We start from the raw sequence: 12,407 nt of genomic DNA, 5'->3' as shown, positions 1-12,407 counted from the left end.
TTAAAGTGGATTAACTATATATTTAATACCGCTGGATTTTTTTTGCTTCACAACAGGGACATGACACTTTATCACAGCATGAATCGCACAGGGGGGCATGCGGCAGTTTGGCCACCTTAGGAAAATCATCACTAATGAGACCATGAATTCAGAGAAAAATTCGAATGATTTTCAACCAAATGGATTGTTCTAAGCCTTATAGACATCATGAGTACAAATTGAATGTAAAAACTAAACTTTTGACTCGTTTGAAAAAAATATGTAAAAAAAACGTTCATTGTGTAACCGAAATATTGTTGGAGTAAAATGAGCATCCTATCGGGATGGCATAAGCGCCCTAGTAAATAGTAGGTAAGCATGTTCTGTTCTAATGAAGACCAAGGTAAAAATTGAATAGTTTAAGTATAAAAAGATTTTATTTTCTGTAAAATAAATTAATTTTAAAAACTACTGCCTATTTAATGCTATTATACTGTTCAGTCCTATGAATGACTAATTTTTTGTCAAAGTAGATGCTTCTAGAGTTATATTTCTACAATTTGAGAAAACGTTTGAAATAATAGGGTGCTTATATTACCCCGAATGGACTTAAAAAATGTGTTGTTAAGAATAATTTTTATGTTTATTGCAAACTAGAAAAATATCGTATAATATAAGAAACCAATGTCCAGTTATCAGCTGAAGAAATATTAACGATTAGCAGCCTTATTTTCTGATTCAGAAATCTTACAACATTTTTGACATTCTGAACTAGTCTAACACTTTTCGAATATTCCCACTAGAGAATAGTATATTTTTAGACTAAAATGAAATGAATTGTTTCAGTAGGCTTCAAGCATTAAGTCTGCAATAGATTCAGTAGAATATATATTAGTTATTTTTATGTGGGTGGCCACATTACCCCCATGGCAAAACTGCCCACTTTCCCTTATTTGCCTCTAGTAGCTGAAAGGAAGACGAACTATTATGTTTCCTTTAATAACGTGATGACAGAAACGGAGACGGTGTTTCCAAGTGAGGTAAAGTTTTGAATTCATTAGTTTTGTTGTAAGCTACGGACTCCCCATGAGCTTGTAAAAACTGTTGGTATGGGAGGAGTGTCATGTAAATATTTCGGCGATTCAACAGAATTATGTACATGTGTATTTGTTTGTTATTCAAATGTAATTACAGCATTTCCAAGTAACAAATCTAGAGCTGCTTGGTTATATTCAAAATTTATAAAGGTTTTATTGCAGCTGCAACCATAACCTACAGCTTTATGGCGGTCATATAAAATGCAAGTCATAGAACATTCTTATAGCTATCTACAAAACCCCTATAAAGCTTATAAAAAAAACCAATTGATGCTTCTGCTTTTTTCACTTATGAAAGGTTTTATGATTGCCTTGAAGTATAAAATAAAACAATATGAATTGCCCTTATAAAACCCAAATATAAATCCTAATATTGTTATATAAGTAAGCGCAATAAAACTAGTTGGCCATGAAACAGTTATTTAAAAAAAATATAAGCATTCAGTTGCAACTTGTCAAAAGTGGTTTTTCTTGCTTGCTGTCCTCTGTCGTCATATTGTCATTATGAAAATGCCATTAGCCTTGGAATAAAATCCAAGAAATTTCAATAAAACAATGGCTAAATTAGAGATCCGAAATGATTTCCAGTGTGAATTGGTATAAATTTATTTATTGAGATCTATTTTCTGTAAAATTAAGATGTTTCCATCAAATTCATTTGATTTATGAAACAATCTTTTTTGTTTCCTTGAATTATTTTGTAGGCGCATTTATTTAACGCTCATATTATCCCAATATACACGATAAAATTTCAAGCGCATACGTTTTGGAACTTCTAAAAAGTCATATATTTTCTTTAAGATTTTCACTAATGTCGCCATGAAACAAAATTGATTGCATGGTGATCTTGACACCAACACTCAAACCTATTTTTACCGCTAAAGATTTCCATATGGAAAAAAAAAGTTTCAGCAGAACAGAACAACAACAAGCTAATTTTCTTGCTTTGAATCAATAAAAATGAAATTGGATTTATAACTGATTTTCACCAAAGCGTAATAAAACTGCTTGAATACAATATTACTCTTAAAGAGGCTATGAGAACCTTTTGTAGAGTATGGGGCTTTCTTACAAAAGGTTTTAAGACAGCTTTATTATGATTCTCAAACATGTTTTATAAACCTTATCAAGAGTGGTCCACTAAGCTGGAAGACGATCTTATAGCATATTACTTTTATTGACTGTTTTATAAAATTTATCTCAAAAACCACTAATAGAGTGCAATAAAACAAGAAATGCTACTTGGGTTGCTTTTGGTAAGGTGGAATACTATTGGAAATATCCAAGGTATTTTTTTTTTTTTTTTTGAAAGATACGTTCATCTAATTATTTCATAACTGAGTCAATATCTAATAAATAAAAGTTAAGGGTTGTGTCCAAAGCACGACCTCATTGTTTCCTTGATTTGTTTTCCACAACAATAAATGGAATGTCGATTTGATTGTTTCATTGTAGCATATCAAACCCCCAATACAATCGATCAAACTCCATGTATACAATATATAGTTCTTGATTGTTATAGTTATAGTTTTCATAGCTTTCATTATTCAATTGTCCTCTTGTCTTTCTAGAAATATTGCCACGAAAATTACATATTTTGTGAGACATTAACAAAAAAAATATTTGTGCAGTCACCCTTTCTCAAGTAACGACATAAAATGAAAGATGAAGACAGACGCACAATTCCAGTGGGAACGTAAAAATAAAATTCAATTTTTTTTTGTATTCATCTGAACAACTTTCCAAAGACAGCAACCTTCTATGTAGCAGAACAGATAAGTTAAAGCAAGTAATCAGAAGTCAAATGCTACATAAGCGCCAACAGATATAATAATTCTGATCTCAGCTGTCCAGTATACAATAGGTCATATGCTGAATAACTTTACTAAAGACAGCAATGTAGACTGCTTTATCAAGCCTTTAGAATCAAAAATGACACTAGCGCTGCATGGTAAGTGAATTCTGAACTGAGAGGCCAATCAGGTGATAAGCCTTGTCCCTCCAAATGACTTCACTGAAGACAGAAACCTGCTTGCTTTCGGGCTGTCAAAATGCACACTGAGCTTGACCATCTAATAGGCCGGATGCATCTGAATAACTTTTTTCTAGCCAAGATGTCAAGTTATGCAAACAACTTGAAGCTAAATGGTGCATTAGCACTGTCTAGTGAGCGAATTCTGAACTTAATTGTTCATCATCCAATTACTAAATATTATATAATAGGAAGTATTTTTTTTTTTTTTGGGTATCAAGCTGGAGCTGCGTGACAGCTTAATTTTCAAGACTTGACCCATTTGAACAAATTTTGCTTCTATCTTTGACAATACAGCAGAAGGACTAGCCTATGTTGGCCGCTTGAACACTGGATTCCGTATGTATTGTTTCAAGATAGTTATAGAAAAAATGCTGTGACGTGTGCGCGTAAATAAAAAGGCTTATTATTATTTAAAGAGTGCAAGTTGATTAATTTTGGTTTCCTCCCTAGATATTCTACTTATTTACTACTGAGCTTTGTATCAAATTAGTTAATTTTAAGAACGTATCAATCATTTCAAGATTTCGCGACCGCACCGAACAAATTCTATACTACATAAGCTCAAAAGCGTTTGACAAGCTCTACCGAATTGCGTATCACTTCTGCGTAAGCTCCGTAGACGTAGGCGCGTTGATTCCGACAGCCGCGAAAAGTTAAACATGCATCAATACCACATAAGGAAAGATCGATTTTACGTATGGTTTAGCTCATAGATTAACATTGACTGCTGTTTAAAAATGTAAGTACTTGAACACTAAGAAATAAGTTAACTCAAATGCTTTAACCGTTAGTTACAATACCATATACAAAATGATGTTTAACATTGTTCCCTGAGTAATACCTCAATGAAAACAACAATGAAAGCTTATCACGCAAATAGAAGGAGCATCGATGGAAACTTTCTGAAATATTTCAATAGTATAATTCCCTTGCAAACCTATCTGCGTAAAAAATAAATAAAATAAGAGTGATTTGCGGCAAAATTCGCCAGTATCACACCCAACGTCAGTGCCTATACGTAAGCGTACTACGACGCGGCTCTCAATAAAAGGAGTAACAAGTGTGATACTATCACTGCTAGACTAGATCTTTGGTTCTCTCATGCAGTGGTTTATCAGAGAGGGGAAGCTTAGTAATCCCCATTGCCTGCCCATGACGCCATTCTATCGCGGCATGAGCCAGCAACGCCGACCATAAACCTACCGTCTCCAACACTCCACTATAAAGCATGAAATTAAGCCCGCCCACCAACAGCAAGGTGCAAAACTAGCCAAGGGGAGAGAAGTCATGTCAAGCAAGTAATTTGAACTCAAATTTTCACACTAGTGTCGAATCATCGAAAATTTAACTTTGTTTTTTTTTTCTACTGTATCTAGATACGGTCGAGCTCCTGGAGGATCTGCTCTTCTTAGTACACTGCAGCGGTTGCTAGGAGTCTGGAATACCGTATTACGCCAAGAGAAGAGCCGGCCCAACGAATTCCAGAAAGTCATGAACCAGCATGAAAAAGAAGATTCGAGCGGCTGGGAAATGAAATTCGTTACACTTAACCCGCGGAACGTCATCAACAAAACCGGACGTGCAGTGATAACGAAAAGGCGTTCTATGAGCATATGAGCCACGAATAGTTCGAATTTAGCGATGATCTTCCGGAAATCGGCCAAATCATCAATTTTTAGTCCGATATAATGGACAGCTTTAGGTCCAGAAATCTCTGGTTCAAAAAGCTGACCGTAGTACATCCCAAGATGGTTGAGCGTTTCAACAAGGTACTATATGAACCTCGTACAATACCGGAATACAACACCCGAGACACCACTTTCCTACTCCCCAAGAACAGTAATGCAGCAGACCCATCAAAATAAAGGTTAATCACCTGCTTATCGAGCCTGTGTAATTATGTATAACCCTGAGTATAATTATCATTGCCATAGTATCCACACCCTACTATGAGCGGAACGACATCCTTGCCGAGGAACAAACAGGATACACAAAGAACACGCGTGGCTGCAAAGGCCAGGGGCCTCATTTCGCCAGTCGAACCGACAAACTTTTTCACACAAGCGTTAATACAAAAAATGCTTCGTTTCGGCTTGCCCCAGGCCATCATTGATGCAGTCATCAATTCACAATGTTCCCAAAGCCGGTTTTAGGAAGACAAAAATGTTTGCGCTTAAACCGTTATTTTTTGGATAATTTGTTTCAGGTCAGTAAAACAGGTTGCCTAGCACTCGGCTGTGCAAATCTCTGCAAAAATTGCCAAGATTCAGCATAAAAAGTTAAATGTGTATGGTTAGGGAGCTCAAAATATCAGTGCCAACATTTCAAAGAAGCGTAATTGCTTTTGTAAACAATGGCTTTAGCCGTCAATTTCTCGTGAATAAAAGCTCACCTCTCCATAAAAACAATGCTAACTCGTAGAGGAAACATTAATCTACCTGATGGTGTCATTATTTCTCATGAGTGAGCTTTTATTCGCGAGAAATTTACGGCTAAAGCCATTGTTTATAAATACAATAACGCCCCTTTGAAATGTTGACACTGATATATATGTTTTGTTATTTGATTGTTGCAGAATATGTAGATCAATTAATTTAATGTAACTATCCCTAAGATACAAATTATTTATCTCAAATGATTCTCGTTTTATACTGGGCTTAGAAAAGGAACATAGGGTGACCCCTAAAAACAGTTTTTTACATTAACTTTTTATACATTGAAGTCTCACAGATGGTTGCTCTAGATGCTTTTAGAGCTTTTGGTGGCATATGTTTTTGCTCAAGTTACTAAGTTACTATCTCTTTTTATTTCATTTTTTTTTTTATATATTCAATGAAAAAAACTGCGAGAGCGTTTTTTCTTCAACGCATATAATAAACTTTTAAAAAGGAAGTATTTTTTCATGAAAATCGGTTATCACTTTTTTCCCCTGGATGTAGATAATGAAAACAACGGGAACGGAATGCGCTTAGAATGTTTTTTGTGGTTCAACCAAAGTGCAAGAAATGCATTTTTGGCGATCTTTGTAGCATCAAAATGGCACCCTTAACGAGTTCAGAACCACTTCTAACCATTCTAGCATGGTGCAGTGGAATGTCCCGTAGGTGTAGATAATGACAATAACGGGATCAGAATGCGTTTTGGGTGTATTTTTGTGGTACAACCGAAGTGCAAGAAATGCATTTTTGGCGATTTTTGTAGCATCAAAATGGCACCCTTTGACCGTTCAGAACCACTTCTAACCATTCTAGCATGCTGCAGTGGAATGTCCCGTAGGTTTAGATAATGACAATAATGGGATCAGAATGCGTTTAGGGTGTATTTTTGTGGTACAACCGAAGTGCAAGAAATGCATTTTTTGCGATTTTTGTAGCATCAAAATGGCACCCTTAACGAGTTCAGAACCACTTCTAACCATGGTGCAGTGTTACCAGGGTTGTTTCAGCAAAATAAATAGTTTGGGAGAAATCAATGTAGAAAAAGATAATTGAAAAAATCTGATATTTAAAGGGTCGCCCTATGTTACTTATAAAAAGCGTTAGAGATAAAAAAAAATGTATTTATTCAGCTATGATGCTTAGTATAAATTATTCAACAACTTTGTTAAACATTCTGTTGGTCGCAAGTAACTAGTAGGATAATATTTTGAATTAATAAATATGGGTCACCCTATTTTCAACTTAAAATTAAAGACAGACCAATACAATGTTGAAAAAGTAGTAGAACTATTTATTTGGAGTAGCTTTGCTCAAGCAAGAAGTTTTCTATCTCTAAAGGTTTTCGTTTTATGCTGGTTTTTTATAAGTTACATAGGGTGACCACTAAAAATCGTTTTTTTTTTCTATTCACTTTTATACATTGATTTCTTGAAAATTATTTGTGGTAGTCATTTTTAGAAATTCTAATGACACACATTTTTGCTAAAGCAACTATTATCGGTACAGTTGCAAACCATAGTAACCCACTAGCGACAATCGATTTTACTATCGTTCTGTACGTTGAACATAGTGTCGGAAGTAGTGCGCTGTATAGCGCATCATTGTGCAATTACAGCGCACTACTTCCGGCTTTATGTTTAACGTACAGAACCAAAGTAAAATCGATGATCGCTAGTGGGTTATTTCGGTTTTCAACTGTACCGATAAAAAGTTGCTACCTCTTTCAGGTGAAGCGAAGTAATACAAACATAAATATAGTTAAACTAGTTAAATGAGTTAAACAGAAAAAGGCTCTCGTAGCTTTTTTCATTATAAATTAATGAAATCACGATCTTTCAAATGCAACTATTAACATAAAAGTCCATTTGCATAATCTCACTTTTTAACTGTGCACCAATTTTGGAAACCTGACTTATCTAGAGAATCAGTCAAACGATATGATTCACTGCATCTTGCAACAAATACGAGTGTAATATGGTTGTAAATTGGGTTTTCAAGGCTGGTGCACAGGTTGAAAGTTAGGTTACGTGACGTTACTGGTTTATGATTATATGAAAGAAGAAAAATTCCAGAAAGTTTGGGTGCATAATTTTCCCGGATAATTTTAGACGAAGTTTTCAGATTTTCCCGGATAATTCTAGATGAAGTTTTCGGAATTTCCCGGGTATCACGTAAGGTAAACTACCCCATTTCTGGTCTATTAAGCACAACCCGCTTTTAGTTTTTCTTAATCTACTGAGAATCAACAACTGAGTGAAAAGTTATTAACAAATGAGCAGTTGGTGTGTACAACTGTGTATGCCAAGCATAGTTCTCTACCTTATTCGAAATTTCATAACTCATGAACCAAGTATCGTAGAAAGAACGTTGTGAAGTTATGAGGAAATTATCTCAGAAATCCATAAAAATATAATGTAAAAAATGTTTTCATGGAAATTATCATGGTTGAAGAAAATGTCAAGGAATATCAGAAAAAAAGACATTGTCAGGGTAATGAAAATGTTTCTCATGCCTTTTTCCATGCTCCAATACTTCTTATGTTTCACTGGTGAAAATTTCAAAATGGTGTCTCATACCGGATTTTAGTAACGCTCAAAAAACTCTACGCTGCTTGGTTCATGAGTTATGAATTTTCAAAGAACGTGTTTGGCGAGAATCCGAAAAGTTAAGCTAAAATTTCCCCGGATAAATCACTCCGAATTTGTTGTAGTTTCTTTTTTTTTGTCAGTATCCAGTGGGCAAAATATATTAAAATTCTGATACCTTTCGGCCCAATTCTCCCGATAATTAAAAAACAAACAAAAAATCTTAGGAAGTATCCCTCTAAATTTGGTTCTAGTAGTCCAAAAGATAAAAAAAAAGTATTATGTAGTTACTATGACAATCGCCAACAAACATGTTGTTGTTACGGTCAGTTTGACAGCAATTCAAGAAAGATTAAAATGAGAAAATTTTGCAAAATAAATAATAAATTTATAGTTAAATATGTGCCTGACAACAATCCTAATTTCATCACAACAACAACAAGCTTGTTGGTCAATATCAAAGCAACAACAACATATTTTTTTCAAAAGCACCTAAAGTTTTACTGATGTAAGTGAAATTCACTAAGTTCCCATAGTTATTCACCAACATCTTCATATAAACCTGAAACCATTTGCACGACTTGTAAATATTCATCAATTTGTACCATTTTTGCACAGATACATATCGAAGGAACACGAAAAGAAACCCGAACACGAAAATCGTTTTATTTTTTATAGTTCAATGCAACAGCTATACCTTAGTAAGTATTATGCTTATTGTAAGACCATTATTTCAGTTTTCCTTGTTACCATAGGCCATTGCTCGAACTTTTCTTCGTACACGGTTCATCATCTTTTGCACGAGCCCTGTTCCCACTTGTTGGCTGCCAAATTCCATTTCCGCTTGAAATCCTTCAGGTCAATTGCAGTTCCACTCTTTTTCTTCAGTATGTGCTTCACAAATAACCAGTATTTCTCCATTCTCCAGTATTTCTGTATTGGTCGGATTCATCTCCTTGAACCACTGTGATGCCATTTTCGCTGTACCACTGAGAAGTAGTGGTAGCTTGCCAAGTCCGGCCAGAATGGGCTGTCCACCTCATGCTGCTCCAGAAAAGGCAGTAGTCTCCTCCGTGGGCACTCCTCCTGGTAAATTTGCTGGTTCATGGTCGCAGAAGTAACGAAAGTTTCGCTTTTCAGCCCACAACTGCAGATTGCTTGCCAGACAAAGGATTTGTTGGGGAATTTAGGCTTCTTTATGATTTGACATTGTTCCGGGGCACTCTTCCGGTCAACCAAGGTATACAATTCCTGTCCAGAACTTGATCGAAAACTGCCAGGAGTGGATCGACCGGGATTTTTGTTTCGACCGTGCAGAATCGAATCGCGAAGTGCTTGCTCCGGTGAAGCCATGATGTAAACAAGTGAACTTATGCTGACAACCAACGCCTACTGTGATTTTATACACTATTAGCTTGATTCGGTGAAATTTTGCAAAATTTTACTCAAAAAATGCCTTAATGGCTGCGTTTTTAATGTGTCCGGATTTTTTCGTGTTCAACCTTTAATACACGTTAGAGAAAAAAAAACAAGAAAAAAGTATCATGCCAATCTTGCTGATCTCTGATCTCGCACACCTAATAACTTTGAACTTGACGACCTGTCTGTCCTACCGAGTCGAAAAAAACAAAATAATCGCCTAATCGTGTCTGCCGCAGCTGCTCGTCTCGTCGGTTGTCCATTGTCAAAGATAGCGAAATGTGGACAGCGAATAAAAATAAAACCAGTAACGATCAACTGGCCATCTGACTGTGCTTTGCACTCATACTTCCATCTGAACAACTTCTGTCTATTGAACCTCCTCACAATCAGCACATAATGATGCCACATGTTCAGATTTATCTGCAATGGGACAGATTGGTCGGCAATGTTCCTTAGAGAAATCTGTAAGAATCAGATTAAGAGATTTCACAGGTGGGTAAATTTGGCAACACTGTCAGCACAACTTCTTAGAGTGTTTGCATCACATCTAGGTATGTGTAGGACTGCTGAAGAATCTGTCTGCAAATTGTGGTGAAGATAATCTTTATCCGGAACGCGACCTGCAACACTGTGGCATTAGGCATTCAAGGTGAAGTGATCGTTTCGAGAAAAGGTGCCCTTGCCCCAAACACAAATCCTACGAACAACAAACAAATCCGATACGCATATGTATTGCTGCGATATTCCGCGAGTCCGAGCTTTGAGACTTCATGCGAGACCGGACTCCGTACGTTTCCAGTGCTTGCTTGGGCTCTCACTGTCTCTATCTAACATGCTGAATTACTCGTGCAGTCAGTAAGTGTAATGTATGTGTACTAATGATTGAAGCTAACAAACCAGCCAGTCAGTAGCGTGTTTCTCATCGTTATTATTATGTAATTCGAATAATGAACGCGTCCATATGACGGGTGCACGTTATACTGTCGGTGATTGATTCTCGTGCTGCTGAGCAGTCGGAATGCAATCAAACAATTTTTTTTATTCGGCAGTTGGGTAACAGAACCTCGAAAATTGCCAGTACTCATCATTCAGCTGATCATCGTAAGATCAAGGACCAGTGTGTGTATGTGTGTCTTCACGTACAAAAGAAGTTTTTCAGAAGTGAACGATCATAGACTGACGTCATTTGGATGTGCCTTTATTGCGTACTTGTATTAAATCTTAAACATGCGTCGATCAAGTCACAGTCATGGAGAATTCATAAATTCAAGAGCTGCTAATGCAAACAGTAAATAGTCAATAACCTGTTCTCGTTGAATTTTGTTTGGGTGTAGTTGTCCTACACTGAGTTAGGAAGATTTTCACAAGTTTAGTCACAAATTGTATTTTTAATCTCGTATCGATCAGATGATGCAAAATGATCTAGAATGAACAGAAAAATTCCCTTGCTGGAATATGACGATGATGCCAGCAGTAGTTCAGCTACTTCTTCTAGATTGAATAAATGAGTGAAGAACATTAATCTTCGTTGTTCGGTTGTCTGGTTTATTAGCTGCCAAATTGGAAGTGCTCTTGGCTTGATAAACGAATGACGCAAAGCTATTGCTGCACGGGCTTCAAATGAATAAGTCTGAGGATTCCCGTTACCCATCTTCTATGCGGAGAGATTCGCATCAACAGTTGGACAATGCTGCAGGGAAATTCAAATGCCGACGAGGTCAGCTGACAAGGGCTGAGTGGTTTGAAATGAATTGCTTGGTCAACATAATTGAGGCTTTTTATCAGTATATGGAACACATAAGAAAGTCTGTAGTGTATGGTTCGTCTCCAGATTTATGTAGCTGATAGTTAAAATTAACGTTTAACGTTTAACGCTTGGCCTGCGTGTCACAATTAATCCTGTTTGGAGTATTCACGTCTCCGTATGTGTTTATTTTGGGCATATTGTTTGAGGAGACTAAATCCTACGAACTGATCTCGCCTCCACAGATGGTTACCAAGCTGAACGAAAAAGGTAAAACATAATGTTGTTCAACTACTGAGTCTAAGAAACCTCTACCAGGAAGCAGTGTGGCCATATTTAATTGCGGAATATTAGAGGTACATATTCAACATGGTTACCCGGATTACCTAGGGGAGTACGCAGAAATTATTCAACGATATCAAGCATTTTTTACGGTCGGGATTAAGGTGTTAACCGGCAATTTCGCTACGGTTCGTATTTCTATTTTAAAATTAAAAATAAAAAGACATAAACATCCTAAAACTATAAATCATGCAAAAATTTGAATAGTTCTATCATTAGTGTTTTCGTTCGAGCATAGTATTTTTTTAAAATAAGGAATGTCAATTGGCTCTGTTTTGCTTCAAATGCCCAATTATTGACCCGATTACAGAAATTACCGGAATTCAATAATTTCGGTAATGGGAAATGAGCCGATAACGGAGATCGCTTCTTCAAAGAATCCTTGATTGCTTACGCGAGACAACAAAACGATGGAAAAACAAAAGATTGTTTTTTTTTTAACATTATTTTGATTGTGAATTCTGAAGATATGCGATTGATTATCATTAATTTGAGCATTGTATAATTTTTGTTGGCCGTTTTATAAACTGAACAGTTCTTTTATATTCTAATTTGAATTAATAATTAATAAACTATTGCTTTGAGTGTGTTGGTTTATTTCCTTTAAATTCCGTTATAATTGCTTATATTTTGACAGGTACGCGTATTTCGTCTACTACTTGCAGATTTCATCAATGTCAAGTACTCAACACCACTTGGCACTGATGAATTCTGCAAGTAGTAGACGAAATACGCGTATCTGTCAAAAGATAAGCAATTAAAGGG

At 36.0% G+C, this 12,407-nt stretch overlaps 2 protein-coding genes across 2 annotated transcripts in view; both read right to left on the bottom strand.

The window, feature by feature from the left end:
* Positions 1-12,407, bottom strand: part of LOC135705161 (ATPase WRNIP1-like) — a 293,614-nt gene that overhangs the window by 80,459 nt on the left and 200,748 nt on the right. The gene's annotated exons all lie outside the window — the stretch shown is intronic.
* Positions 1-12,407, bottom strand: part of LOC135705160 (diacylglycerol lipase-beta-like) — a 116,031-nt gene that overhangs the window by 76,874 nt on the left and 26,750 nt on the right. The gene's annotated exons all lie outside the window — the stretch shown is intronic.

Source organism: Ochlerotatus camptorhynchus, unplaced genomic scaffold (assembly GCF_037179485.1).
Source record: "Ochlerotatus camptorhynchus isolate MF236.1 unplaced genomic scaffold, CSIRO-AGI_Acam_v1.1 ptg000259l, whole genome shotgun sequence".
NCBI lineage: Eukaryota > Metazoa > Arthropoda > Insecta > Diptera > Culicidae > Ochlerotatus > Ochlerotatus camptorhynchus.
This window is presented reverse-complemented; position numbering and strand designations above follow the sequence as displayed.